We start from the raw sequence: 26,966 nt of genomic DNA, 5'->3' as shown, positions 1-26,966 counted from the left end.
CGGCTAAGAATGCAGGCGACTGTGTCCTTCCCAGATCTGGCCTTGCTGACGTTTTGCCTGAAAGGTAGGTAGGACCAACGGGTTGTATGACTCTCAAAACCTCCCCAGAGACAAATGTGCCATCAGATCAATAAGCACAGACTCTCCTGGCAAGGCTTTATGACCAGACTGGCATTCTGAGCCAATTCCTCTGAATGCCAAGGGAAGCCGTATTTGGAGGAGGGGGCAGGAATGTGTATGAGTGTGTGTATAGGAGAATCGGGGCTTCCCTGGAAGCTCAAACAGTAAAGAATCCACCTGCAATGCAGGAGACCTGGGTTCAATTCCTGGGTCAGGAAGACCCCCTGGAGAAAGAAATGGGTACCTGCTCCCGTGTTCTTGCTGGGAAAATCCCATGGACAGAGGAGCCTGGCTGGCTACAGTCCATGGGAATCACAAAGAGTTGGATAGGACTGCGTGACTAACACTTTCACTTTTCATAGGAGAACCAGGTGGGAGGCAATTCTAAAAGGCCAAGATTTTGAGAAGTGAGGACAGCTTGGGCAGGGGTGGAGAGTTGGACAGAGGAAGGAGTAAATTGCTTGCTTCCAGGCTTGTGGAGCAGCGGTGGACAAGACTTGGTGAGGCTGGGAGGGGTCAAGAACACCTGGCTTCCAGTTAACCCCAGCAGACTGAAAGAGGCGCTATCCCTGAGATGGGGGCCCTGGGGGAAAATCAGGCTGGGAGGGAGGTTCTCAAATTCAGCTTTGGACAAGTTGAATTTGATGGGCCACCAAGACGTCTATTGGACCAGGTTTGAGTCCCTGAGCACATACTGGCAGCATCATCTGCTCCAGACTCCCTCACCTCTCTGGGCCTTGGCTTTCCTGTCTGCAAAATGGAATACCTCCCCAGGTGATTATGAGGACCCTATGTGGGAAGATATGAAAATTGCCCACCCCAGAGTCAAGCACCACAAGGAGAAAACGTGTCAGTGTTATTCACACTCTGTCAGTTAAAAGCAACAGACACACAAGTCGAACTGGCTTGAACACACTAAATAATAATTTCAGTTCAGTCGCTCAGTCGTGTCCGACTCTTTGCGACCCCCTGGACTACAGCATGCCAGGCTTCCCTGTCCATCACCTACTCCCGGAGCTTGCTCAAACTCATGTCCATCGTGTCAGTGATGCCATCCAACCATCTCATCCTCTGTCGTCCCCTTCTTCTCCTGCTTTCAGTCTTTCCCAGCATCAGAGTCTTTTCCAATGAGTCAGTTCTTCACAGCAGGTGGCCGAAGTATTGGAGCTTCTGTTCCTTTAACTAGAACCCACGGAATAGATCTGAGATCTCCCACAGCTGCATGCAGAACTCAGCATTATCTCAGGGGCTCCTTATCTCCCTCAGGCACTTTCCTCCTGCGTTCACAGTGGTCACTAGGCCAGCAAATCCAGTGGCAAGAGGGAGGCTCTTCCTGTAGTTTTGGCAAAAAAAAAAAAACCAACACAAGAATGATTCTGATTGGCTCAGCTTGGCCGTGTGCCCATCCCAGAGCCAATCACTGTGGCCAGGCTTGGGTCACATGATTTCCCCTCTGTCACGCTTCCCCTGTTAGTGAAAGATGAAACAGTGCAGGGAAAACCAGTAGACATCCATCATGTTCTGTGTCCACTGGGAGTTTGGGGATGGAAGGAGATATATATGTACGTTCCTAGCACAATAGGCAAGACATGGAGGCAACTTAAATGTCCATGGACAGATGAATGGATAAAGAAAATGTGGTATATGCGATGGAATACTATTCAGCCTTGAAAAGAAGGTAATTCTGTCCTATGTGAACACACAGATGAACCTGGAAGGCATGGCACAAAGTGAAATAAGCCAGACACAGGACAAATACTATGTCATACCACTTATATGGAGTCTAAAATAGTCAAACACAGAGAACTGGAGACTAGAATGGGGATTGCCAGGGGGTGGGAGGTGAGGGGATAGGAAGATATTGGTCAAGGGGTCCAAAGCTTCAGGTCTGCAAGATGGCTGAGTTCTGGAGATCTAATGTACAACATGGTACTGACAATTAACAACACTGTATGGTACACTTAAAATATGCTAAGAGGGTAAAAGAACATGAAGAAGGCGGGAGGAAATTTTTGGAGGTGATGGATATCTTTATGGCATAGACTGACTGTGGTGATACTTTCATGAGTATATATTTATTTGGGGAGGGGGGCTTCCCCGGTGGCTCAGTGGTAAAGAAGCCACTTGCAATTTAGGAGCTGCAGGAAATGTGGGTTCGATCCCCGGGGTAGGAAGATCCCCTGGAAGAGGGCATGGCAATCCACTCCAGTATTCTTGCCTGGAGAATCCCATGGACAGAGGAGCCGGGTGGGCTACAGTCCATGGGGTCACAAAGAGTTGGACACGACTGAAGTGACTTAGCACACACAGGTGATTTACAATGTGGTGTTAATTACTGCTGTACAGCAAAGTGGTTCCGTTATACGTACATATTCTTTCTTCATATTCTTTTGTTATAGCTGACCGTAGGATGTTGAATAGAGTTCCCGTGCTATACAGTAGGACGTTGCTGTTGATCCATTCTATATATAAAAGCTTACCTCTGCTAACCCCAACTCCCACTCCATCTCTCCCCCACACCTCCCCCTTGGCAACCACCACTCTGTTCTCTATGTCCCACGGGTGTATACTTATCTCCAAACTCAGGTTGTATACATTAAATGTAGACAGCTTTTTATATGTCAACAATTCCTCAAGACAGTGGTTCTAAAAAATATAAGTTTCTGGCACACAGTAGGAACTCAGTTCACGGTGGCTGATTATTATCAGTGTTCTGGAAGTGAAACACCAGAATGGTCCTCCCAGGTGCCCTTACCATCTACAGGTTTTTATTTATTTATTTGGCTGCGTCTGGTCTTTCACTGTGGTGCCCGGGCTCTGGAGTTGTGGCACGCGGACTTAGTTGCCCCGCGGCACGTGAGACCTTAGTTCCCTGACCAGAGATTGAACCTGCACCCCCTGCATTGCAAGGCAGATTCTTAACCACCAGACCACCAGGGAAGTCCCCATCTACATGTTTTAACATCTTTACAAATGCAGCCTCTACCCCTGAACAACCCTACATGCAGCGGCATCTACTCTCCCTCAATCCCCTTGAGCCTTTCACCAAGCTTAAGAGATGGCACGAGAGAGGTCAGACAGGCAGGGTCTGAGGCAGCCCCCAGCCCGTGGCAGGACACCACGCTGTCATCTCTGGTCAGCCATGAACAGGCCCTGGGCATTTCCTTCACTGACCCCAAACCTGGCAACCCAGGGACTCTCTATTCCTCCAGGACCAGGGGGATATTCCAGGACTCTGGTGTGCCCCCAGTAGCCTGCACACCAAGAGAGATGCAGACAAGATCAAGAGAACAGGTTTTGCACAGTTAGAGAAAGACTTCGATGGTTCATAACATCAGGGAAAAAATTCCAGTACCCCGGGGCAAGCTGCAATGTGGATGCTCCTTTCAGCAACCTGCCTCTGATTGGAGCTGCCTGGAACCTCCCTGCCAATCAGCATGGGCGCTGGGAAACCTGGAACTTTATAGCTTAGCAACGAGAAATCTGGAGGAACTCTGGAATTAATTTAAGGAAAGGAGAAGGGGTGGGGGAACCTAGAAGGAAATTAGTAGCCAAATAATCAGACTTCCTGACTTTATTATTACCTTTGTGGCCAAGGCAAGTCATTTTCAGCATTAATTACAAGCAGAGAGGGAATGGGCCAGCTATCTTGTCTCAAACTCTGCGATGTTTTGTTCTGTTTTTTTTTTCTTTTTTTCCTGCACTGGTGCTGGGGTGGGGATGTGAACAGAGCCAAGAAAGAACAGACAAAACAGGTACAATAATTAAAGAAAAACCACACCCACTCTTGTCTGCCATAGCTCCCTCCAGAAGCCTTGTAGTCAGCCTCTCTGGAGTCACCTTCTATCATGTGACATTGTGGATGTCAGCCTGTCTGAAATGGGAACTGGAGGTCACGGTGGCTATAGAGGGTTTCTGCAATTTCAGATGGAGGCCCAGCCAGAAGTGGTGATAGCCTGGTTGGTTGGTCCATTTGATGACTGTTTACTGAGCATCATTCATGTGTCACCGTTGAATCAGGGGCTGTAAAACAGAAGTGTACATTACATACTAGTCCCCGCCTCCCGTGGGTGGGGAGTCTGGCTGGGGTGGGGGAGCCTAGATATTAATAATCAGTTTTAATTACATAAGGCATGAAACCCCAGTACTTCTGTGGGCACTTGGCGCTGGTTCTCACATCCTAGAAAACAACCCTTTAGATGCCTCGCTCTGAGACAGAGTGACTGACTCATCCCAGTTGGCTCAGGACTTTCTTGATTTAAGCACCTAAAGTTCCCAGTCCCGGGAAACCCCAAGATGGCTGGTCACCCCACCCTGGGACAGGCTGAAATGGGGCAGGAAGCAGCCTCCCTTAGCATGTGGGACTTCCCCAAGCAGCTTGGACACAGGTTAGGCAGCCAGTTTGCTGTGTGGCTTGGAATAAGTTACTTGGTCTCTCTGGGCCATTGTTTCCTTAACTGCAAAATAGAGTTTGACCTGGTGAGCTTTTCATCTCCTGGAAGTTCTGGTTTCCTGGCCCTGATGCTGCATTTCAGAGCTGAATCAAGGCAGAGGGCTGAGCGAAGAAGGCAGGGCCATGTACTCACAGTGGAGCCCTGGGCGAGTATCTGACTTCCTCCACAAAATAGTTGGAAGAATAGTACTTACTTCATGGCAATACGAGCACTGAGTTAAGTAAAAATATTCTATGGGTTTGGCACAGCTGGATACTCTCAAGTTGCAAAGTGTGGATATCCTGGTTAACAAAAAGCATGATTAAGAATTATGACATTATGATTAAGAGTTATGGGAATTCCCTGGTGGTCCCAGTGATTAGGACTTGGTGCTCTCACTGCCTGGGCCCTGGGTTCAAACCCTCATCAGGGAACTAAGATCCCACAAGCTGCAGGGTCAAAAAAAAAAAAATGAGTTACGGTATTTCCTAACTAGTGACTGCCAATTTTCAAAAAAATTTTGCTAAACATGTACTTTATCACAGTACATACTCCTTTTTTTTTTTTTTTGGCTTCTCGGGTCTTAATTGTGGCACTTGGGATTTTAAATGTGACATGCAAACTTTCAGTTGCAGTATGTGGGATCTAGTTCCCTGACCAGGGATCGAACCCAGCCCCCCTGCATTGGGAGCGCAGTGTTAACCACTGGACCATCAGGGAAGTCCCTTGTTGTCGTTCAGCTGCTAAGTTGTATCTGACTCTTTGCGACCCCATGAACTGCAGCATGCCAGGCTTCCCTGTCCTTCACCATCTCCCGGAGTTTGCTCAACCTCATGTCCATTGAGTCGGTGATGCCATCCAACCATCTCATCCTCTGTCGTCCCCTTCTCCTCCTGTCCTCAATCTTTCCCAGCATCAGGATCTTTTCCAATGAGTCAGCTCTCTGTATCAGGTGGTCCAAGTACTAGAGCTTCAGCATCAGTCCTTCCAATGAATATTCAGGACTGATTTCCTTTAGAATTGACTGGTTTCATCTCCTTGCAGTCCAAGGGACTCTCAAGAGTCTTCTCCAACACTACAGTTCGAAAGCATCAATTCTTCAGTGGTCAGCCTTCTTTATGGTCCAACTCTCACATCCATACATGACTCCTGGAAAAACCATAGATTTGACTAGACTGACCTTTGTCCACAAAGTGATGTCTCTGCTTTTTAGTACGCTGTTTATGTTGGTCATAGCTCTATCACAGTACATACTCTTCATTGCCTTTCACCTTCAGGTGTCCAGTTCCATGAGGTAGAGGCAAGGTCCTTTTTGCCACTGTCTCCCCATAATAAAGATTTGTTGAGTTCATTGAGGTTGTATCATGCCCATTTTACTGGTGAGAGAATTGAGGCTCGGGGAGATGAAAAGTCCTGCCATTAAGTGGGGAAGTCACGAACTGAGCCTGCAACTGATTCAGGGTCTTGTTCTCTCCATTCATTGGGCTCTGCTTCCTTGGGGGGCGCATAGGGAAGGCGTGAGTGATGGCAAAGGAGCACAGGAGGCAGATCTGGTGGAAGGAGTAGGGCTGTGAAGGTCTGACCAAGAATCCTCCAAAGGGAGCAGCTATGATGGGCCGAGCATAGCACCAGCAGCCTGGCTTGATCCTCATGTGGACAGGAACCTTTTGGATGCTGCTTTCTCACCTCGCTAGTTGCCATGGCGACACAAGAGGGTGTGCACACACGCATGTGCTTAGATGTATCGCAAACCTGCTACCCAGGCTTGCCTCAGAGATGCCCGCAATGGGCAGGCAGGTCAAACAAATAACACAAGTGCATGCAAGTACATGGTACCATAAACCCTAGCTCTCCATCAACCAGCTTCAATAATCACCAAGTCTCAGCCAACCTTGTTCCATCTATAACCCCCGCCTTCCCCTCCTTCCTCATCCTAGATACTTACAAGCAAATTCGCTATCTTCTGCAAATATTTTAATGACTCCAAAAATAAGGATTTTACTGCCATCATCCTTACTAAAACGAACAATAATGCTTTAATAATCAGAAAATATCCACTGTTCATAATTTTCTGGTTGTCTCATTATCTTCTTTACAGCTGGCTAAAATCAAGATTCATGTATGGTTCATACATTGTGATTGGTTCATATGCCTCTTACCTCTTTCTTGATCTGCACCCAAAGATTCTCCTCTCCTCTCTTTTTCTTCTCTTGCAATTTATTTGTTGAAGAAACTGAGTTGGTTGTTCTATAGTGTGTCCCGGTCTGGGTTTTGCTTACTGCATCCCTCTGCTGGTATTACATTGACATACTATAATACCTGTTCCTCTCTGCACTGTTTTTCTTATAAATCAGTAGTTAGATCTAGAAGTCCACTTAGATTCCCGTTTGTCTTTTGTATGTTTGTATGACTGCTTCCTAATGGATGCTTCCTATTTTTATTTGAAGGCACATAATTTGTGGTTGTCCCCCTTCATGATGTTAGCAACCGCTGATGACCGCTGTCTAGATCCATTAGAGGTTGAAAATGGTGGCCTACTAATTCTGTTCTTCTGTGTTAGCTGGAATATGTCTATAAAGAAACCTCTCCTAATCAGCCATTTGGTCCCTGTAAAGTATGGCTCATACCAGAAAGGATACATGCTTGACTCTTTCCTCTTTATTGACAGTTTTCAAACTAAGAAGCTGGTCCCAGGGAGTTCTTGAGTGGCTTAGTGGTTGGGATTCCAGGCTTTTGCTGCCGTGGCCTGGGTTCAATCCCTGGTCTGGGAACTGAGATTAAAAAAAAAAAGTCAGTTCCAACATCCTCAAAGATGACAAATGAGTTTGTTTTCCTGTTTTTCTAAGTATCATTGTGACTCACAGGTAATGCATAACCCATTTTCATCCACTGCAGTTATTATACTTACTGATGCTCAAAACGTCCCATCTTTGGCCAGTGGGAATCTCTTCACATTGTCTTCCTGACTCCTTTCTGACAAGTCCCCTTAAGTCTGTGACAGTTTCTGAGCCACCCGGATGGCAAGCTGTTCATGCTCATCCTGCCCATTTCCTGCCTCAGACCTGGGTCTGCCCTGTCTCCACAGAGCACTTCTAGTTGGAAGCGGGGTTTAGAGACCACAATGTGGGTGCTGCGAGTACTCACTGTTCCTGAATTGCCCATTATGTCAAACCTTTTCAGTGGACAGGGATAGGAAACACACGCTTTATTTTGCAAGGCGAAATGTAATACCAGTGTATTATTTTGTAATACCAATACTTCCCATTCAGACTGGGGACTCCAGGTTTTTCACTTCGTCTCTATGATCTTACAGCCACATCTCTTTTCTTGCATGACCGTGCGACAAAGCCTGTTTCTAAAAGCAGAGCTCCCCATTGGATCTCCCATCAAGCAGGAAGCATGTGAGAAAGCATGTAAGTCTTCCCCTTAGAAATGAGCCTGTCTCTGATGCGGTTTAGAAGTGGCTCTGAGAGAAGCCCGTGTTGTGGTCCACAAGGGATCACATTCTCATGGCAGATGAACCAGCTCCTTTCATCACCCTGTGTGTGGAGCCTCACATCTGATTGCTCTTAATCCACAAAGTGCATTTGAGTCACATGAGGAATTATAAAAACCCTTCTCAAGCACAATTAAGTCAGAATCTCTGGTGCTGGGACCCTAACACTTTTTGAAAAAGCAGTCCAGGTAATTTTATTTATGTGGCTGTGCCGGTTCTTACAGAGAAGGCAATGGCACCCCACTCCAGTACTCTTGCCTGGAAAATCCCATGGATGGATGAGCCTGCTAGGCTGCAGTCCATGGGGTTGCAGAGTCGGACATGACTGAGCGACTTCACTTTCACTTTTCACTTTCATGCATTGGAGAAGGAAATGGCAACCCACTCCAGTGTTCTTGCCTGGAGAATCCCAGGGATGGGGAAGCCTGGTGGGCTGCCGTCTATGGGGTTGCACAGAGTCGGACATGACTGAAGCGACTTAGCAGCAGCAGCCGCCGGGTCTTAGTTGTGGCATGTGGGATCTAGTTCCCTGACCAGGAGTCGAACCCAGTGCCCCCCCCGCCCCGCTCCTTGAATCGAGAGGGCAGATCCATGCTTTCCTAGACTACCAGGGAAGTTTCAGTCCAGGTAATTTTTTTAATGTTCAATTCACCAAAATTTTAGAAAGTCAGTATAGTTATATTAATAGATAATAAAACATTGATAAAGGAAATAATTCAGTTTTACAGATATTTTTGCCTATCTGGAGTATGGTCATTAAAATGGCCAGGTAGGATATTATATAAGAGTCCAGGTAATTTTGATGTGCAGCCAGGGTTTAGAATCACTGCTCTAGTCCTTCCGTCTCAGCCAAAGGAAGAGAAGGAAACAAGGGCTATGGTAGATGCTGCCTTCAAAGCCCATTAGCTTGAGGTTGAAACCTAGCACTGCCTGTCTCTACCTAGGAAACCTCTGGAATGGCGCTGAGCAGTGGAACTTCCTGCAGTAATCGAACTGATCTATATCTGCAGCATCCAGTGTGGTGGCCACTAGCCCTGCTTAGTGCAACCTAAGCAGTGAAATTTTAGATTAAAACATTTTAAACTAATTTACACAGAAATAGCCACAAGTGACTAGTAGCTATCATCTTGGACACCACCACCCTGGGAAATCACTTAACATCTAGGAGCCTCATCTCTATAAAACAGGGACAAATAAGAATGACTTCCTTGGGCTGAGGTGGGGACTAGAGATAATGTATATTATGAGCCTGGTATACACAAGCCATTCAGTAAAATGCCGCTTATTTTCCTTATTAACATCAGCCTGTCAGTCCTTAAAGAAAGAAAGGAAAACTTGCCTGGAAAATGAGTGTTCAAAAGTACCTGACTACGGAGACTAAAAATTCTGAGCTGTTCCAGAGAAACTCTCAGAAAATATTTCTTAATTGTAGAAGTTCAATTACAGAGAGAGGTTATCAGTTGCAAGGGCTGTATTTCATTACCGATCTAGCCACAGCTCAATAAATTAAGCAATCACTCAAAATAACATGTTGCTTTAATCCCCTCTTGGAATAAATTCAAGTTGCTTGGTTTTATATTAGCATAGCTCTTGAAAGGCAACTCACATTGGCCTCATTTCTGTTTCTTCAATTCATCAGCCCCTCTCTGGATAAATCTTTGCATCTCCTGACTAGCAGGACAGAGGAGTCTCAGCCGAGCAGACCTTTTATTAAAACCGGAGTGTTTTCCATCATTTGGCCTTTACATGTTCCACGTTTCATTTGCTGAAATTACTGGCAGGTTTATCTGCAACAAAGACAGAAAGAGACCAAGAGGCAGCAGCCCAGTTCTGAAACACCCCTCCGAGAAGCCCAGCTCGGACGTGCAAAGCAGACAGTGATGGCTTTTCCACCCTTTTCTCTCTGGTGGTTTCTCATCTCACAGTAGAATTTCGTTTCCCCTAGAAACTTGGCACAGGAGGTGTCAGCCCGGGAACATATTTGTTTGTGTAAATTAAAAGGAGAATATGTTTTGACCATATTTAAGTCCTAGCTGTGCTAAAGAAATAAATACTGAGTTGCACAATGCGTCTCACTGCATGATTCTGGCTCACCTACCCAGACTCTGTCTTTGTTTATAAAACCTAAACGAGAGCTCTGAGCAGCTCAGTGCCTCAGACAGCTACAGGGACAACCTCTCAGGTGGTGTCCACCCCATCAGGCCCACATGGAAAGTCCACTTACCTGAGTTTGAGATCTGACATGCTGCTGTCTTGACAGGATGGGTGAGGGTGTTGGCAAGAGACACCCTCACCTGTACATTCTCGATGGGCGTGTGAATTTCACCACCTTGGTGAATGGCACTGGGCAATAGCTGTAGAAATTTAAAATGTACACATTGGCCTGGAAATCCCATGTCTAGGAGTGTATCCGATGGAGTATAGCTGGACAGATACCAGAGAGTATCTGTAACATTAAAATCCTGGAGTTAACCGAAGTGCTGACAGTAGGGGACAGCTTAAGTGTGGTGCATTGCTAGAAGTCATTAGAAAGCTTCTGGCAGGTCAGAGGGCTGTCGTGCCTTCGGACATAAACCATCCCAGCCCCCCGCCACTGTTCTTAATGTTAGAAGCCAAAAAAGTGTGTGCTCTCGAATATGCTTAGAAAATTTATGAAGATTATGCAGGCTGCATATGGTGATTACATTTAAAAAGTGAAACTGGAGTTAAGAGGAAAATTGCAAAGGGGCTCCTGTATCTCCCATGTTTCCGTACTGGTTTTTTTACCATATGCAGGGTATTATTTTTGAAAACTGGGATAATTAAAAACACAGAAAATGGCATTTAAAAAATCATTTCCACACTTGACGGGAGCAAGGTAATATGATGATCATACTCTTTTCATCACATATCTGTCAGGCCAATGAAGTGGTGGTGGGAAACCTTTGCTTTTCTGGTCTTTAAGCAAATAATATAGAGGGCTGAATGGTGACTCCTAGAGCAAGAAAAGGTATGCCCACTTCTCTCCCAGAGCCTTCACAGGTTTCCTTATATGGAAAAGCTGCGGTTAAGTTAAGGGTCTTGAGGTGGAATTTACCCTGGATTATTCAGATGGGCACTAAATGCAATTACAAGAATCCTTTTATGAGAGAAGCAGAGACAGACACACAGGGAAGAACACAGGAAGACAGAGGCAGAGATTAGAGTGATGCGGCCACATGCCAAGGAATATGGAGCCACCAGAAGCTGGAGGAGGCAAGGAATGGATTTTCCTCTGGAGCACCTGGGAGGGCTGTGTCCCTGCCAAGTTTGGACTAACAGCCTGCAGAAGTCATAGGTTTAGTAGATTATGATAATAATAAGGAAATGATAGATTTCTGTTGCATTAAGCCAACCAGTTTGTAATAACTTGCCCTAGGAACCTAACACATCACCTGACGCTCACAGCACCTGTAAAATGCATGAAGTGCATTTTTGTTGCTTAGTCAATAAGTCCTGTCTCTTTGCGACCCCATGGACTGTAGCCCGCCAGGCTCCTCTGTCCCTGGGGGTTCTCCAGGCAGGAATAGTGGAGTGGGCTGCCATTTCCTTCTCCATATCAACATATGGAATGCAGTTCACCAGTCACGGGAGCTCTGGATGCTGGGAGAGTGGGTGGGAAAAGCAATCTTCTCAGCAGCTCCACTGAAATCAATCCTGGATTGGTCCTGCTTAGGTCACATGACCACACCTGGACCACATGAAGTGCATAGGGAGAAACAAATTTGGTAAGGTGGTTTTGGTGAATTCGCGCCACAGATGATTACTGAGCACCTACTAGGTGCTGTGGACACAGCAGAGAACAAATCAAAGACAGCTGCCCACATGGAGCTGACATTTCAGAGAGAGAAAGTAGATAAATTGAGCATGGAGAAAGACCAGTGGTGGCGGAAGGGAACAAGAAAGCACGGAAAGTAGGGATCAAGATGGGGTCTGGGAGAATGCAGTTCACTGGGAACTGCAGTCCAGGACATTGGAGAACTGACGTTGGAGGAGAGGCCTAAAGGAGATGAGGGTATGAGCTGTGTGTCCACGTGGTACAAGAGTACCTGGCAGAGGAAACAAGGGTAGAACTTGACACGCTGGTTGACCTGAATCAGCAGGAAGGAGCGACCTTCTCTCCCCTTCTCCCTTCCCTGCCTCCTGCACTTGCTGCCCACCTGCTGCACACCAGCGGCTGGAGTGCAAAGATGAGACCTGGGTCTCCAGGTTCAAGGTCACCACTCACAGGGAGAAAATATCATTCCATTAACGTGGTGGGCGTTGGAGCAGAGGCCAGGACAAGCTGCAGGCTCTGTCCATGGTGGAGAGCCTGGTGAGGAGAAGTGGACGTGTGTTGGGAATGAGGTCAGAGAGACGCAGGCAAGCAGAAAGAGGTTGGGACTTGAAGCCCAAGAATAAATGTTGAGCTCTGATTCAGTGGTAAATTAATTGGAAGCAGGCTGGTGGTGGTGGGCAGAGATGGAGAGGGGCCTGGGGGAATCTCTCATTCCCAAACACAGCAAGGCAAACCTAGGGGGAGAATTGAGCTCTGAGGATAACCGACCCTGCTTAGCTTCACACAGTCCATGAGAAGGAACAAACAGTTCCCAAGTCCTGAATTGGGATGCTCTGGTGCATACAGAAACCAGAGCTGACCTGATTGAGGTATGATGGGGGATTCATTACTCAGGTAACCATGCTGAAGGACGAGAGAGGCTGAGTCACTCTTGGATCAAGGGACAGAACGCAGCGCCAGTCTGTCTCCTCCCCAAACCCCCATCCCATCCCGTGTTCCTCCCTCCCTCCATGTTGGCCTCAGTCTTTGCATTCACTAGTAGCTCTGGATGCTGCTGAGTGGGTGGGAAAACCAATCCTCTCCCCAGCTCTACTTAAAACAATGCTGCCTTGGCCCAGCTTAGGTCACGTGACCAGACGTGGACCAAGCACTGCAGCCCAGCTCAGAAGTGGGCTGCTATGATTTTTCATATCAAGTCACGTGTCTACACCCAGACCCATTACTGTAGCTGAGGCATGAGTGTTGTAAGCAGCCATCTTTGGCCATATTCCCACTGGGCATACTGTTTCTTACTTGGAGGGGTAGAAAATGCTGGCAGGAAAAAAAAACCAAAAAACCCAGAGCCACCTACCTCTTCCAGAGCCTTCTCCTGGCTGTGCTGCTTCCAAGTCACTCTGAGGGGAAGATTGCCACAATTCTGAGTTGGGCCTTGTGTTAAGATGTGCTGTTTGTAAACCCCATGTTTGCAAGGATTTACTTAGACCTGGTGGTGTAATTGTTTCCTTCCATTGTTGCTGTATTATTTTAATCAAACGTAAAATGTTTTCTTCCTCTTTGGTTTATGATTTCCTCTCCTGTGCCTAAGTAGGAACTGTGTCTGTCTTGTTGGTTACAGCTCATGCCCCATACTTAGCCTCTTAATTTATAGTTCAGTTCAGTCGCTCAGTCGTGTCTGACTCTGCAACCCCATGGACTGCAGCACGCCAGGCTTTCCCTGTCCGTCACCAACTCCCAGAGCTTGCTCAATCTCATGTCCATCGAGTCGGTGATGCCATCCAACCATCTCATCCTCTGTTGTCCCCTTCTCCTCCTGCCTTCAATCTTTCCCAGCACCAGGGTCTTTTCAAATGAGTCAGTTCTTTGCAGCAGGTGGCCAAAGTATCAGCGTTTCAGCTTCAGCATCAGTCCTTCCAATAAACACCCAGGACTGATCTCCTTTGGGATGGACTGGTTGGATCTCCTTGCAGTCCAAGGGACTCTCAAGAGTCTTCTCCAACACCACAGTTCAAAAGCATCAATTCTTCGATGCTCAGTTTTCTTTATGCTCCAACTCTCACATCCATACATGACCACTGGAAAAACCATAGCTTTGACTAGACGGACCTTGGTTGGCAAAGTGATGTCTCTGCTTTTGTATATGCTGTCTAGGTTGATCATCACTTCTCTTCCAAGAAGCAAGCATCTTTTAATTTCATGGCTGCAATCACCATCTGCAGTGATCTTGGAGCCCCCCAAATTTATAATTTATAGTAATATAGTAAGTACTCAAATAATTGGGCTTCACTGGTGGCTCAGTGATAAAGAATCTGCCTGCTAATAGAGGAGATGCAGGTTCAATCCCTGGATTGGGAAGATCCCGTGGAGAAGGAAATGGCAACCCACTGCAGTGTTCTTGCCTGGGAAATCCCATGGACAGAGGAGCCTGGCAGGCTACAGTCCATGGGGATCACAAGAGTCAGACAGGACTGAGTGACTAAAGTGTTAGTCACTGGTCGTGTCCGACTCTTTGTGACCCCAGTGACTAAAGAACAGCTTAAGAAACGGAATGAATGGACATTCACGCATTCATTGACCATCCCACAGAGAAGAGGAGGAGCTGCCGGGTCCGTGTCTGTTCTCTCCTCAGGGATGCGCGCCCGCCGCGCCCCACCGCCTTCTCAGTCATGTTGCCTTCCCCTTCACAACAAAGTCCTGTTAATCTATGTGCCATGTGGGTGTGACTCCGCCATGAAAAAGAATGACGCTCTGATATGGGCTGCAGCATGGACAAACCTTGAGAACATAATGCTGAGTGAAAGAAGCCGGTCACAGAGGGTCACGTTCCCTATGAAATATGTATTTCATTTGTATGAAAGATCCAGAACAGGCGAAGACGAAGAGGAGATTAGCGACTGTTTAGGAGTGGAGGATGGGGGAGGGGTTAGAAGATTTAGCCGGAGTAGGGGGCTGGTAAAGGGGACAGGGTTTTCTTCTTGAAGTGATGAAAATGTCTTAAGATTGACTGTGATGACTGACGCACAACTCTGTGAACATACTCACAGCCATTTGGGGGGAGTACTGTTTGAAATGGTTGAATTGTGTGGTAAATGAAGTTTATCTCAATAAAGCTGTTGGGGAAAAAAGTCATGTCTCCCTGCCCGACCCCTTCTCCTGTCAGGAATCCGTGGGCTCCAGCCTCCTGCTTTGGGAAATCTCCCTCCTCCACCCTCTCTCTGCACACACACTCTTCCCATCTCCCCTTCTCGTTACCTTCTTCCGCCTTAAGACATTTTCCCTCCCGTTGCATTCTCACCAACTCCAGAGAAATGCCTTCTCCAAAAGAGAAGTTCCTTCCACAGCCAAAGTGCCCCACTGAGGTATTCTCCTAAAACTCTTTCAACACTTTCCTCTTTAAGTTACTCACTTAACAGCTATAAAAATTACAGTTTTAAAGTCCCCGTGGTGATCGATCATGGCAGTCACTAACAAGTCCTAATAGTTCTAAATTCCAAGAGCTTCATAATCCCAAGGAAAGAGGGGCCAACTGACCCTCTTCCCAAGGCCCAGCAGGCTCTGTTCTGAGATGTGACTGAGTCCCCTCACAGGTAGGGAGAGACGGTGAGGAAGAACGAGGCCAGGCCAGCTGCTTCCTAACTGGAAGGCAGGTGTTAGGGTCTGGAACGCGGAGGGGAGGGGAACTATATAGTCTGTGGGGCCAAAATTACCCTACTTCCTGATTTTGTAAATAAAGTTTTATTGGAACATGCAGCCAGGACCACTCATTTACTTAATGTTTCTGGCTGTTTTCTTGTTACAACAGCAGAGTGGAATAGCTGTGACAAGGGACTGTATGACCTGTAAAGTCTAAAATATTTAGTATCTGGCCCTTTCCAGAAAAAGTTTGCTGACGCCTGATCTGGAAGTTTCCATCTTAAATTCTGGCTCATCCACACACTGGGTGTGCGACCTTGGACAAGTCAGTTCCTCTCTCTAAGCTTGTTGCTTCATCAGGAAGCCAAAGACAGTAACAGTGCCTCCCGATATGTTGCTCGTGCAACAGGACTTCATACATGTAAAGTGTTTAGCTCATATAAAACACTCAGTGTATGCTGGCAGTTACGATATTATTTAGAAATGAGACCAGTAACTCCTACTTCATATGGCAATTATCTGAAGTGATAGAGATCGAGCCTGTGAAAACAGCTTGTCCAAAACACATTAATTATTGTTGTAAATCTCTTAAAGGATTTTCAGATGATTCTCTGCTTGTTAGTAAAACTAAGTTGTTGTGTTTTTGTTTTTTAAGGGAGCAAATTTGGAACTGTAAACTAATTTCTGAGGAAAAGAGGAACTTGAACCCCCCCAAATCCAAACTCTCAACCCCCTGATCCTTGGCTGGGACTAGAACCTGCCCAGAATTACAATATTCTTTTGGCTGAGATGGCATCTTCTCCAATAACTGGTGCACAGGAATCCAGGCCTGTGTTTTCTTTAAACAGTTGTGTTGCCTCTGAAGTCCCCACCAGCGCCTGTTTTGGGTTTTTTTTTGGCCATACCACGTGGCATGTAGGATCTTAATTCCTCAATCAGGGATGGAACCCACCTGCAGTGGAAGCACGGAATCTTAACTACTGGACTACCAGGGAAGTCCCAGACTTGTTTAAACAGTAATCTGCTGCACGCTATTGGCATTCAGGTTTGCCACCTGGGGAGGGAAGAGACCTTTGCCTCCACACCCTTCAGGGGCTTGTCCAGAGCCAGGAGAGGACGGCCACCACTTTGACCTGCTTTCTTGGTAGTGTCATTTAAATCTGTTTTAGTTAAGGAGATCCAGCAGCCTGCCATTAGTTTGCTTCATTTCACAATTATTAACTGAGCAGCTAGTACACGCCAGGTCCTGCGGATACAGCAATGAATGATTCACCCCCTGCCCTGGGCAGCTGCCCTGCCTTCCTTCTAATGGGGACAAGACAATCAAACAAAAACTAGGGCAGTTTGGCCCCGTAGTAAGTCCTGTTTGCTCCCCAGGATTTCAGTCCCATACTAAATACTGTAATGATGAACTGGAAAACTGTTCTGGACCATCCATCTATGAGAGATTGATTGTAGGAGTTAAGAGGGCCACCTTTGGAGGAAGTCAGACCTGGACAAGACTGGCTTTGTAATTTGCAAAATGAAAACATGAACCCCTTGTTCCCCAAATTATTCAGAATTTCAATGACAAGAGTGGAGCATTGAACCAGCAGGGTCCACACTGTGAAGCCGACCCCACACCCAGGGTCAGACTGACTTAAGCTGGGTCCACTTGGACACATCTCTTCACCTGCCTGAGCTTCCGTGTCCTCATCTGAACAAAGAGATGCTAAGGCCTACCTGAGGCTGGTGAGGCTAGAGAAAGGGGGCGGGTAAAGCTCTGAGTGGGGGAGGGTGGGCTCAACAGCATTATTGCTGCTCTTAGCCTGCGGTGACAGCCTTGTGTCATCTCTGAGAACAGGGCGTGTTTATGATGCTTAGTTAGTAGACAGTGGCTGAGACTTAGACAGCAGGCAGTCGATACCAGGCACTGTCTTTAGTTCTGTATGGATATTCATTTCATCCCCCATGCAGCCCTGCTCTGTAGGTACCATTATAGAGACGGAGAAATTGAGGCCCAAAGAGAAGAAATTTGCTTCAGGTTTCATACCCATCAGTGGAAAAATCCAGAGTCAAGCCGGGGACACCTGGCCCCCCAGGTCTGTATTCCCAACTGACCTATGTGTTCCAGGAGTCATCACACCCCTGACACGTACGCATGCACACACACGCACACGTACACATGCCCCTCCCCTGAGGTGCTAACATGAAGCGGACCGTGTGGAACTGTCCCCATCGCGTGATTCTTTCTCTCTTTACTTGCTCTTGATTTTGCCACACCACTCAACCGGGAGCCCTAGGAGGGCAGGTGCTATCTTGCTTCCCACGGCATCCCTGGCACCAGGGACCGTGCTGAGCACACAGTAGGCCCTCAGGAGGCATGCACCAGTGGAGGCAGCAGGAAGCAGGCATCCAACTGGAGCACTCTGACGCAGAATCAGTAGCTGCAGTCCAGGAAACTCAAGACTGAGGGCTGAAGAACGTGTCTGGGTTGGGGGAGATCTCATGGCTAGAAGAACCATCTCAAACCCTGCTGGCTTTTCTCACTTGGGGTTCTCCCACTGTGCAAGGCAGGGGGCAGCGGCGGGTAAGGGGCATTCACAGGGAATCCCTGGGGCCCAGCCCCCAGCCCAGCAGGCAGAAGGGCAAGAGCACAGGTTGTGCTCTGGCAGCTGGGCCCCAGCTGTCCGCCAGCCTCTTGATGCCCGCCCCAGCTGGCCAGCTGGGCCCTGATGCCACCCCCCACCCCATGACACAGCAGAAAGTGAAACCAGACCCGCCCCTGCTGGCTGAGACCCAGTGCCCGCTGTTTCCCCATCCCAGGGGGTGGGCGGGGAGAGGATGGCCGGGCCGGGCAGCAGCCTGTCCAAGGAGTGCCCCTCCAGGCCACGCGTGCCACTGTGCCCCTGCCCATCCCAGGGCCACCGGTGCCCACCGCCTTCTGAGCTGTGCCCTGTTTGTGAGCCACCAGAGCTGCCCAACTGAGTTCTGGATCTTCACACTGCTCTGGGGGGGTGGGTAACTATTCTCCCCATTGCACAGAGAAAACTGAGGCTCAGAGAGGTGCCCTGGCCAGGAAAGAGGGCACTGGGGTAGCAAGATCCTAAAATAAGAGACCAATCAGAGCTATGGGTGGGTGTGGGGGCAGAGATCCGAGGCATCTCACTGGTGTTGGCATGCAGGGCAGGAGTTGGCGGGGGGAGACTCGTGGCACCCAGGTTGTCACAGGTGGAGCCCACCACAGGTTGGAAGTGGCACACCAACTCCACGGGTGCGGAAAATCCCTAAGACAAATGAGAATTCTAAAGAAGTGGACTATGGGGACATCCCAGGTGGCCCAGTGGTTAGGACTCCGAGCGCTCACTGCTGAGAGCCCAGGTTCAGTCCCTAATCCGGAAGCTAAGATCCCACAAGCCAGGATCAAAAGAAAAGGCAGATGAAACTTTACAAAGGATCATCTTGAGTCCTGCCCCATCCTGCCACCTGTACTTTCCTTTGCTTGAATGTTTCCTTGCAAGCAGCTCACCCTCTTTATCTTACACGCTGTGCTGTGCTTGGTCGCTCAGTCATGTCTGACTCTTTGCGATCCCATGGATGTAGCCCGCCAGGCTCCTCTGTCCATGGGGATTCTCCAGGCAAGAAATTGATGTAAAAAGAAAAGAGCCCTCCTCCTCGGAACCCTAAACTGAAAGCCAACTGCTCGCCATAGTAAAAATCGGCTGTACGAAAGAAATACCTGTTCGAAGAATTTACATCTCTAGCCAGGAACTACTTAAAATCCTGTGCCTATCAGACTTGAGAAACTTCTATCCCAAAATGTGGGTTTCCTATGAGAGGCAATGGAGGTCCATAGAGGCTGAGTCACTTGCCTAGGGGGGTGACACACTGCAAGAGCTGCAGAGCTGGGGCTGCCTGATTCCAGGATTGCAGAAACCTGTGCATATGTTGGACCGCAGTCCTGCTCCTGTCTTGAGTTGTCTCTGCCTGCGCGGCAGGTATTAGTATCAGCACAGACAGCTTTCATGTGTAATGCTTATCCTCACTTTCCCAGCGCCTTCTGAGCCTGTCTATCACTTGAACTCACAATAACATGGCAGGTACAAGTGAGAACCCTTTCAGGCTGGAGCATGGGGGAAGGAAACTGAGGCAGAGGGTGGGAAAGTGGGCTGATTTGGGGAAGCCGGTGAGCCAGTCATGACTGTCCAGGGCTTCTGCCAAGGTGAGGAGCCCAGAGGCCCTGCTGGAAGGCCCAGGCTAAATGTGAACCAGCCTTGTCAAACAGGTAACACTTGTTTCTTCCCCACCTTCCCCGCCACGAGCCCCCACAGCACACGCAGACAGCAGCCGCAGTTGTCCTGTTTCCCAAGCCTCATCTCCAACTTTCGGACCCTGGAGGGCAAAAAGTGTGTTTAGTAACCATCTGCGGGTGGCATCTTTTTTATTTTCCGCTGTGATCACCAACCAGTTCTCAGTGCCACGAGGGGCGCACTCCCAGGGACCAGAAAGGAGGGTTTGGGGTGGGGGCAGGGGGAGAACATCTTTCTCTCTTCTTTTAGTTGCTGGAGAAACTCAGCTGCCGTGGCTGGCCCAAGGACCCCCGAGGAATACTGCAAGAGCAATAAGGATTTTTAGGGGCATTATGATAGTGGAATGCAAACACATCTGCCCCCAAAAGTCCCTCATTTTCCCTGCGGTAACCAACCAGCTGGGCAGGAAGTGAGGGCTCTTGGAACCCCAAGAGCCAAAACTAAAAAGGAAAAAATGCAGATAGTTAGAGCAAACTTGAGACAAGCCGACGCTTTCCCTGGTCCACGGCGGTGGCTCCACCTAGGCTCCCTAAAGGCTAAGAATTGGCTAAATAGGTCTCCACGGGTTCCATACAGATGCACCTCCCCCATGTCCAGAAAACCAGGATCTGGGATCCCAGGGCAGGTGATAAGGATCAGTCCCTCAGGTCAAGTGATTCTAGGGAGCCTGGGGCCATCTCCCCCAGACCATGAATGATTATTATTCCCAACCCTCCTTACTAATCTGAGTGAATCACGGATCCTTCCATTTCTCTTTTCTTTGGGATGTGGAAAGTTATCAGCTCAGAAACACGGATGAGGATACAAGCAAGCAGGGATTTCCAGGGCTGTACGAACAAGTGAGGGTGAGAGCTTGGGTCAGGGAGCCTGGTGGTTATCACCGATGGGGCCAGAGTGGGAAAATCACGGTTAAGGTCCACGGTGCAGACTCAAGAAATCAAGGGCAGGGGCTCCCTGGGATGTGTGACCTCCAAGGGTCTCTGGGGACAGGGCCCTCCCCCTAGCCAGTCAGTACCCTGTCCCCCCTACCCCGGCCTTGAAAGGGTTAACCACTCCATTGTTGCTGACACAGGAGGAGGCAGTTGCTCGCTCAGCAAGCTGGCATATCACACTGGGCCATCGGGGAAGAAGGGGCTGAAAACAGCCTCTGTGAGTTCTGTGAATGGAAGTGGCCTTATTGCCATCAGAGTGAAAAATGGGGCGAAAAGCCCTGCGGACACAGAACCCACGACCCGGGTGCTCCCTGGCTCCCTGGCACCGCGTCGCGTGGCCCTGGCACTCTGACAGGGACTCAGGCATCCGTGGCCATCAGCACCCACCGGCCAGGCCCGCAAGGGAGCCGTCCTACACTTGCCATGTGACAGCCGGCAACCGGGCCCAGATCTCGCCTTTCAAACAGCACCTAAAATATTCTCCGGGTGAACCTGAAGCTAAATATGGCCTGGCCTATGAGTGCCTGGTCTGGACCTTTTAATGCCATTCGAAGACATACAATCAGGAACCCACCAGCCTTTTGGTGGCCTGGAGTCCAGTTACTGAGGCCAAATGGGAGGCCCGTGGGATTGGCTGGCTCAGGGCGGGGTGCACCACCCCCCAGAGGGGGCGTCCCGGTGCCAAGGCTGAGCAGGCTTCTTTGCTGCGTGTTTTATCCCGCAGGGACCACCCAGTTCTCTCTCTTTTCCGACCCCCAGAGGGCTGGCTCAGACGCAGGGCCCCTCATCTACCCCCCTGACCCTCCCTCCTGGCCCTCGGATGACCTGCCATAGCCTTCTCCCCACTTTCAGGCTGCAGCCTTGCCCTTCTGGCGTGGGTCTTCTCTGTACTTGGATTGAAACAAGAGGGCTCAGGACCCCAGGTGGACGGGGCGGCCTCTGGCTGGAAAAGGCATGCGAAAACACACCCACATGGGGTGGCTTGCACGGTGGCTTCGATGTGTCCCTGCTCTGGGGCTGGCCCCGTGCCATTCCTCCCTCGGCCCACCCTGAATGGCAGGATCACAGCCTGGAGGGAGGGTGGAGAGAAAGCTCAGCGCTCTAGGGCCTGGAACCTGCTAGCCTGCTGAGCAAAGCTGGGTTCTGCCCTCCGCAGAGGCCACCTGGTAACTGGGACAGTCAATCCCGAAGAGCCTCTGGGGAGGCTGTTCTCAAGAGCCTAAGCTTCCGCCCCCACCAACACACAACCCGCTGCTCCCCTTCTAGCCAAGAAATGCTGTGTGCCCACTGAGGGCCGCAGCAGGAGAGACCCCCTGAGCACCTGTCTGGGGCTTGTTTGGGCTCCGGTGGTGGCTCCAAGGCCACGCTCAGGCCTGGGCTGGCGGCGGTCCAGGCTGTTTTGGGCAGAGATGCCAACAGGCCCAGGCACTGATCTCACAGGTTATTCCAACCAGGGAGTCTGGTTTTCGGCATGTCTCTCAGAAAGCTTTCACGCCGCGCTGCGCAGCCACTTCGGGCTCTCCCCCCAGCCTGGGCCCAAGCCTCCAGCAAATCCTAAATTTGCCACCCTCTTCCCAGTGCCTTTTGCCAATGGCTTTCCTGGGACACCGACATGAGTCTTCATTTCCCAGGTGTGCTCCCTTTTCATGCTAGTGGTGCAGCCTTTCCGGAGACGCTGAGAAAGCGGTTTGCTTTGGGGTTCCTTCAACTCAAATGTTTTATATCCTGAAGATGATGTAAAATCAGAAACTTGAAAGCTTTGTAAATATTTACGCAGCCCCCCCTACAATGGAGGTTGCTGGGAAAGAGAACTTGTTGGGGGGGGACTTTGGACCCCAGATCCACTCCTTCCAAACTCTCTTCTACATGCACCCTTTTGACTGAAAAGCCTGTGCGACCACTAGGCCTAAAGTCTGTGATCGTTTTTATATGGCATTTGCACAGGTGTTTTTCTTAGGTGCTTACTTTCACCTTGTTCCCCATATGAGAAGCAAAAAGGACTCTGTATTTTCCCAAGTTTGGGATGCTGAGCAAGAAAGAAAATGGATTATTTTACTGGAGGATGCCCTTTCTGGCAAGTCAGTCTAAGGACCAAGTTTGCCTTCACTTTTCATCAGATCCATCTCTATCCTCGTGCCTAAAATAGCTGTATTTGCTCTGCAATCGCAATTGCAAGAGGCTGAGCTGGTCTACTATTAGGAAGCTGTAAATTTCTCTGGCCAGACTCTTCTTTCTGCTCTTAATCTCAGGGGGTGGGAGGCTGAGAAGCAAGAAATAGAGAAGAGTGCTCCCTTAGGGACTTTTTCAGCTTTCATTGGCTTGAGTCAGAAATGCACTGTTTTATTTTTAAGGAAGTAGGAGTTTCATTGGAGCCCCTCTTCTAAATATTTCACACACACACACCCCAGCTACTCTATATTCTTTTCTATTGAAACATTTTTCCCCCTAGGGGAGTCGCTATAGCTTGTCTTGCTAAGACTGAAATTCAAAGTTGCTATTTTTTGTTTTTGAAATCCACTTGGTGGGGCGGGGTTGGGATGACATCTGATTAGTGAAATTTCACACAGGGGAGCAAAAGGAGAAACACTGAAATGTATTCAGCAGTTCCACCTTTGAGCTATTTTTTTTCTTATTGGTTGGGTAGGGGGGAGGGCAGTGGTCAGAATATGAAAAGAAACTGTGATTCTTTGCCGAATTAATGACCACTTCTCACTGCAAAGTCCTGATTTATAATCTCTTCACCATACTACTATGCCTGTTTCCAGGCTTGGGGCAGGGAGGTGTGTGTGTGTTGCAGGGGGAGGGGGGCATAGTTTGCTTACCGTATTCATAATTACGCGCACCCTTTCAGAGGGCTGAGTGTAAGCAGGGGCTTTCCTGTTGCAAATGCTCACATTAAAGCAGCCCCCGGCTCACATTCAGCACTCAATTCTGATTTTCCACACTTAACAATTCAGTCATTTTAACATGCAGCTTCATCGCTGCGATTAGAGCTCAGTATCTTGGCGCGACATTTGGTGTTCCGGCCTCGTTAATTCACGTAAAACACCCTATTTGTAGAAGTATCATTAGAGGCTAATTTGGTGAGATGTCCTTATTTAGCAAAGCAAATAGGACCTGACAGTCAGCTCTCTGGCACTACGATGGGGGGTGACGATTCAGCAATTCACAACGTGACAATTTCCCATCGCCCAGCCACGCTGGGATTGTGGACTTCTGAAAATTGTGCTGTTTCATCGTGTCCCATACCAAAGGGAAAGAACTCTAAAAAGTAAAGAACTGGTTTTTGCCAAGGCCCCAGGAGCGCACATGTCAACAGTGTGTCTACATGCCATTTCTATTCAACTCGAATGTTCTATTAGGGACTTTGTGTTCAAAAGTTTTTCAGGTACAGCTCCCATTTCTATGACCTGCTGTGAACACCTGATTGAAATCCAGGTTTGCAAATAAATAAACTTAAGATATGTGAAAATCCATATAGGTTACAACTGGAGGGTAGGGGTGTGTGTGTGTGTAAATTGACAGCACTTAATAAGGTTAATGGGAGGGACATTTGTACTCCCATCACCCTTGCCTTAAAGAATTCCCTGATAACACATTATCCAGAGTTTCTTATAAAATAACTAAGATCCAGGATAACAGAACTGCAAAGAAACACTGCAGTTCCATGTGGGGGCAAGCAGGCAAACCTAATGTAACTGCAGTTCATGATTTCAGCGATGTTTTGTTTCAAGGGTGTCAAATGGTTTGACACGACCCATATTATCACTCATTCCCTTAAAATCCTGTCTACTGAAACATCTCATTAAACCACTGGCAGGGGGCGGGGGAGGGGGGGGGCGGTTACTTTCACATTCTCATACCCTTCAGGGCCTCCCAAAGAAAGGCCCCTGAAAACATCAGGTTCAACAGAGAACACGAACGTACACATACACAGAATTGACCATCTAGACACGGCCTTTCTTTCGCTTTTACCAAAAGCAGCAAACCTCCCCTGTTTTCTCCCACCAGAGCTTTTCTCCACCCACCCCCCACCCGCCACCACCTTCCCAGTGCAACTAGCTCTCTGCCCTTTCGCTACAGGGGCCACCGGAGTCTGAATCCCTCGCCGTCTAGAATGACCCCAAAAGCGGGACTTTGTGGGCCAGTTGGATAAAACATAAACTCATCTCGCCCTCAAAACCCCGATTCTGGGACCACAGCCTCCAAAGCCTCCTTTCTCCAGAAGGGTGTCCCCCTCCACAGCTCACCCAGCTAGTGGGGCAGGCTGCCTTTGAGGCAGAGTTTTGGAGAATCCTGGATAATTAAAGGAATCATTACTGGGTTTTCCTGAAGGAATGACGGGAGAACAGTTGATCTCTCCCCAAAGCCAGGGCTGCTTGGTAGTAGCAGAGGGCGTTTTCTGCCTGCCACATGGGGTATCTTTTCCCTCCCTTACCCCCAGACCCATAGCTGGGCCTGACATCTTCGGCGGAAGACTTCCAGCGTCCAAAATGTCCATCAGCCGAAACGCAAAAGGAGTGCCGGGCGGTTCCTGCGGTCCCACACCCCCTTACTCTTTCCCAAATGCAGCTAAAGTTTAGTTGTTTGTGCCCTTAATTGTCTTATTAAAGTCAAATTTGCAACTTGCCCAGACTGGGGGAAGTGATTTCCATCTTAATAGCTCAATTAGCCTCTGGGCTCTGGAAAGGCCACCGGCTACACACACCTTTTCTCCGCATTTTAAACCCCCTCCCTTTTTCACAACTTCTCCTAAAAATAAATTATAAATATGGATGTGTCCTCAGAGGATCTTAGCGGCACATTCCAACGCTCCCCACGGTGGGGCTCGGAAGCAGGAGAAACCAGAAACGCCACTCCCCCCCCCCCAACCCCAAATCAAAATGACTTTTCCTTTTTCTTCTCCTAACTTTTGCCAGAGCAACTTGGTGTGGTCTCGGGCCCTGCCACCCGGATCCGCACCCCGGAACCTAGTTTTTTTTTTAAACTCCTGTCCAGCAAAAGCTACAGCCAACAGTGCCACGGCTGCCTGCTCCTCGGAGGGAGGGGGCGGCCAACTTTACTTCGGGGAGGTGGTAACTCTCTGGGGACGATGCTCCCGGCTTCTCTGGCCGTCCCCGGGGCCCAGCCCCCGGAGGCTGGTGCCGGGCCCCTCTGCCAGTGCCAGCGCGGCCCCGGGCGCACGTGGAGCGGCGCGGTGCGGCGGGCGTGGACGGGCGAGCGGGGCGGCCTGCGCTCCGCGTGGCACCGATATCGGGGTCACGCCGCGAGTCAGTTTCCCGAACGGGCTTTCCGGGGTGGGGGCGGGGTGGGAGGCTTCCAAAGCGCCTCGTTAATTTCCGAGCCCCGGCATGAGGGCGGTGAGGGGTGCTGCCTCGCCCCCATTCCACCTCCCCGCCTAACACGCCCCTCTCCAGAGCCAGGGAGGGGCGTCGGGAGCGGGGGAGCCCAGCCCCGCCGCCTCGGGGGGCGCGCAGCGGCGGCGGATCCCCTCCCAGACGAGCGTCTAGCGCTGCGTCCCGGGAGAGTCGCGCGCTTCGCCCGCCGCCACCTCCCCTCTCGCGTCGCCACCCACCCCCCAGGCAGCCGCCCCGCACCCCCTTCCGTCCCGGGGGCCTGGGCACCCACCTGCCACGGCCCCTGCCCTGGCCCGGGGGAGGGGTGCCATGCAGGAAAAAAAAGGGGGGGAGACTCACCGCCGCTGCTGCCTCTGGGGGTGCAAGGGGGGCCCCCAGGGTTGTGCCTTCCAGGGCTCCTGGGAGGCGTGCGCGGGGCGGGGGGCGCCCCGCGGGCCCTGCAGCCTCCGCCTAGATTGGAGCCCAGCCTCAAATCCTTCACCGCGGGTTGAGGGCGGGGGGGGGGGGGGGGGGGGGGACTTCCAGAAAAAAAAAAAAAAAGCCCTCCTTACCCAGACCAGATCCAAGTGATGGGCGGGGGGCGTAGAAAAGCCCTTTCTGCTGGGAGCGCGGAGCCGACGGGGCTGCACCCGGCCTCCACGGTCCGCTGCCGCCACAAAGCCGCGCCCCCGCCCCCCCCAATCCCGGCCCGGCCCCCACCCTCCCCCGCTCCCCACCCCCCACGCCCTATGGCCGGCCCGGGGCGGGGGCTGGGCCAGCCCGGGGTTGGCCGTGCTGGGGAGGCGGCGGCGGCGGCGGCCCAGCAGGCTGGGCCGCTCCTCCCCGGCCCGGCAGAGAGAGCGAGAGCCTGGAAGCCGAGCGTACCCGCCGGCCCGGGGTGGGGGCTGGGGCGGGGGCCGGGTCTGGAGTGGGG

The 26,966-nt window shown here is 49.9% G+C and overlaps 1 long non-coding RNA gene across 7 annotated transcripts; it reads right to left on the bottom strand.

Moving 5' to 3' along the window:
- Window positions 1-964: 964 nt before the first annotated feature.
- On the bottom strand, window positions 965-26,709 carry LOC105604676 (uncharacterized). Of its 7 annotated transcripts, XR_009598386.1 has the most exons (7): window positions 26,605-26,709; window positions 13,197-20,064; window positions 10,274-10,403; window positions 9,656-9,836; window positions 7,193-7,324; window positions 3,906-6,317; window positions 965-1,453 (listed from the first exon to the last, which is right to left on the bottom strand). It is a non-coding gene; the product is annotated as an uncharacterized LOC105604676 (long non-coding RNA). The 7 variants fall into 7 exon arrangements; XR_009598384.1 differs by having other exon boundaries at window positions 10,274-20,064; XR_009598387.1 differs by having other exon boundaries at window positions 3,906-4,143; window positions 4,597-7,324; window positions 9,656-20,064.
- Window positions 26,710-26,966: the final 257 nt, after the last annotated feature.

The sequence above is a fragment of the Ovis aries genome, chromosome 24 (genome assembly GCF_016772045.2).
Source record: "Ovis aries strain OAR_USU_Benz2616 breed Rambouillet chromosome 24, ARS-UI_Ramb_v3.0, whole genome shotgun sequence".
NCBI classification, from domain to species: Eukaryota; Metazoa; Chordata; class Mammalia; order Artiodactyla; family Bovidae; genus Ovis; species Ovis aries.
The sequence above is the reverse complement of the archived record's forward strand: the minus strand, read 5'-3'. Positions and strand labels throughout refer to the sequence as shown.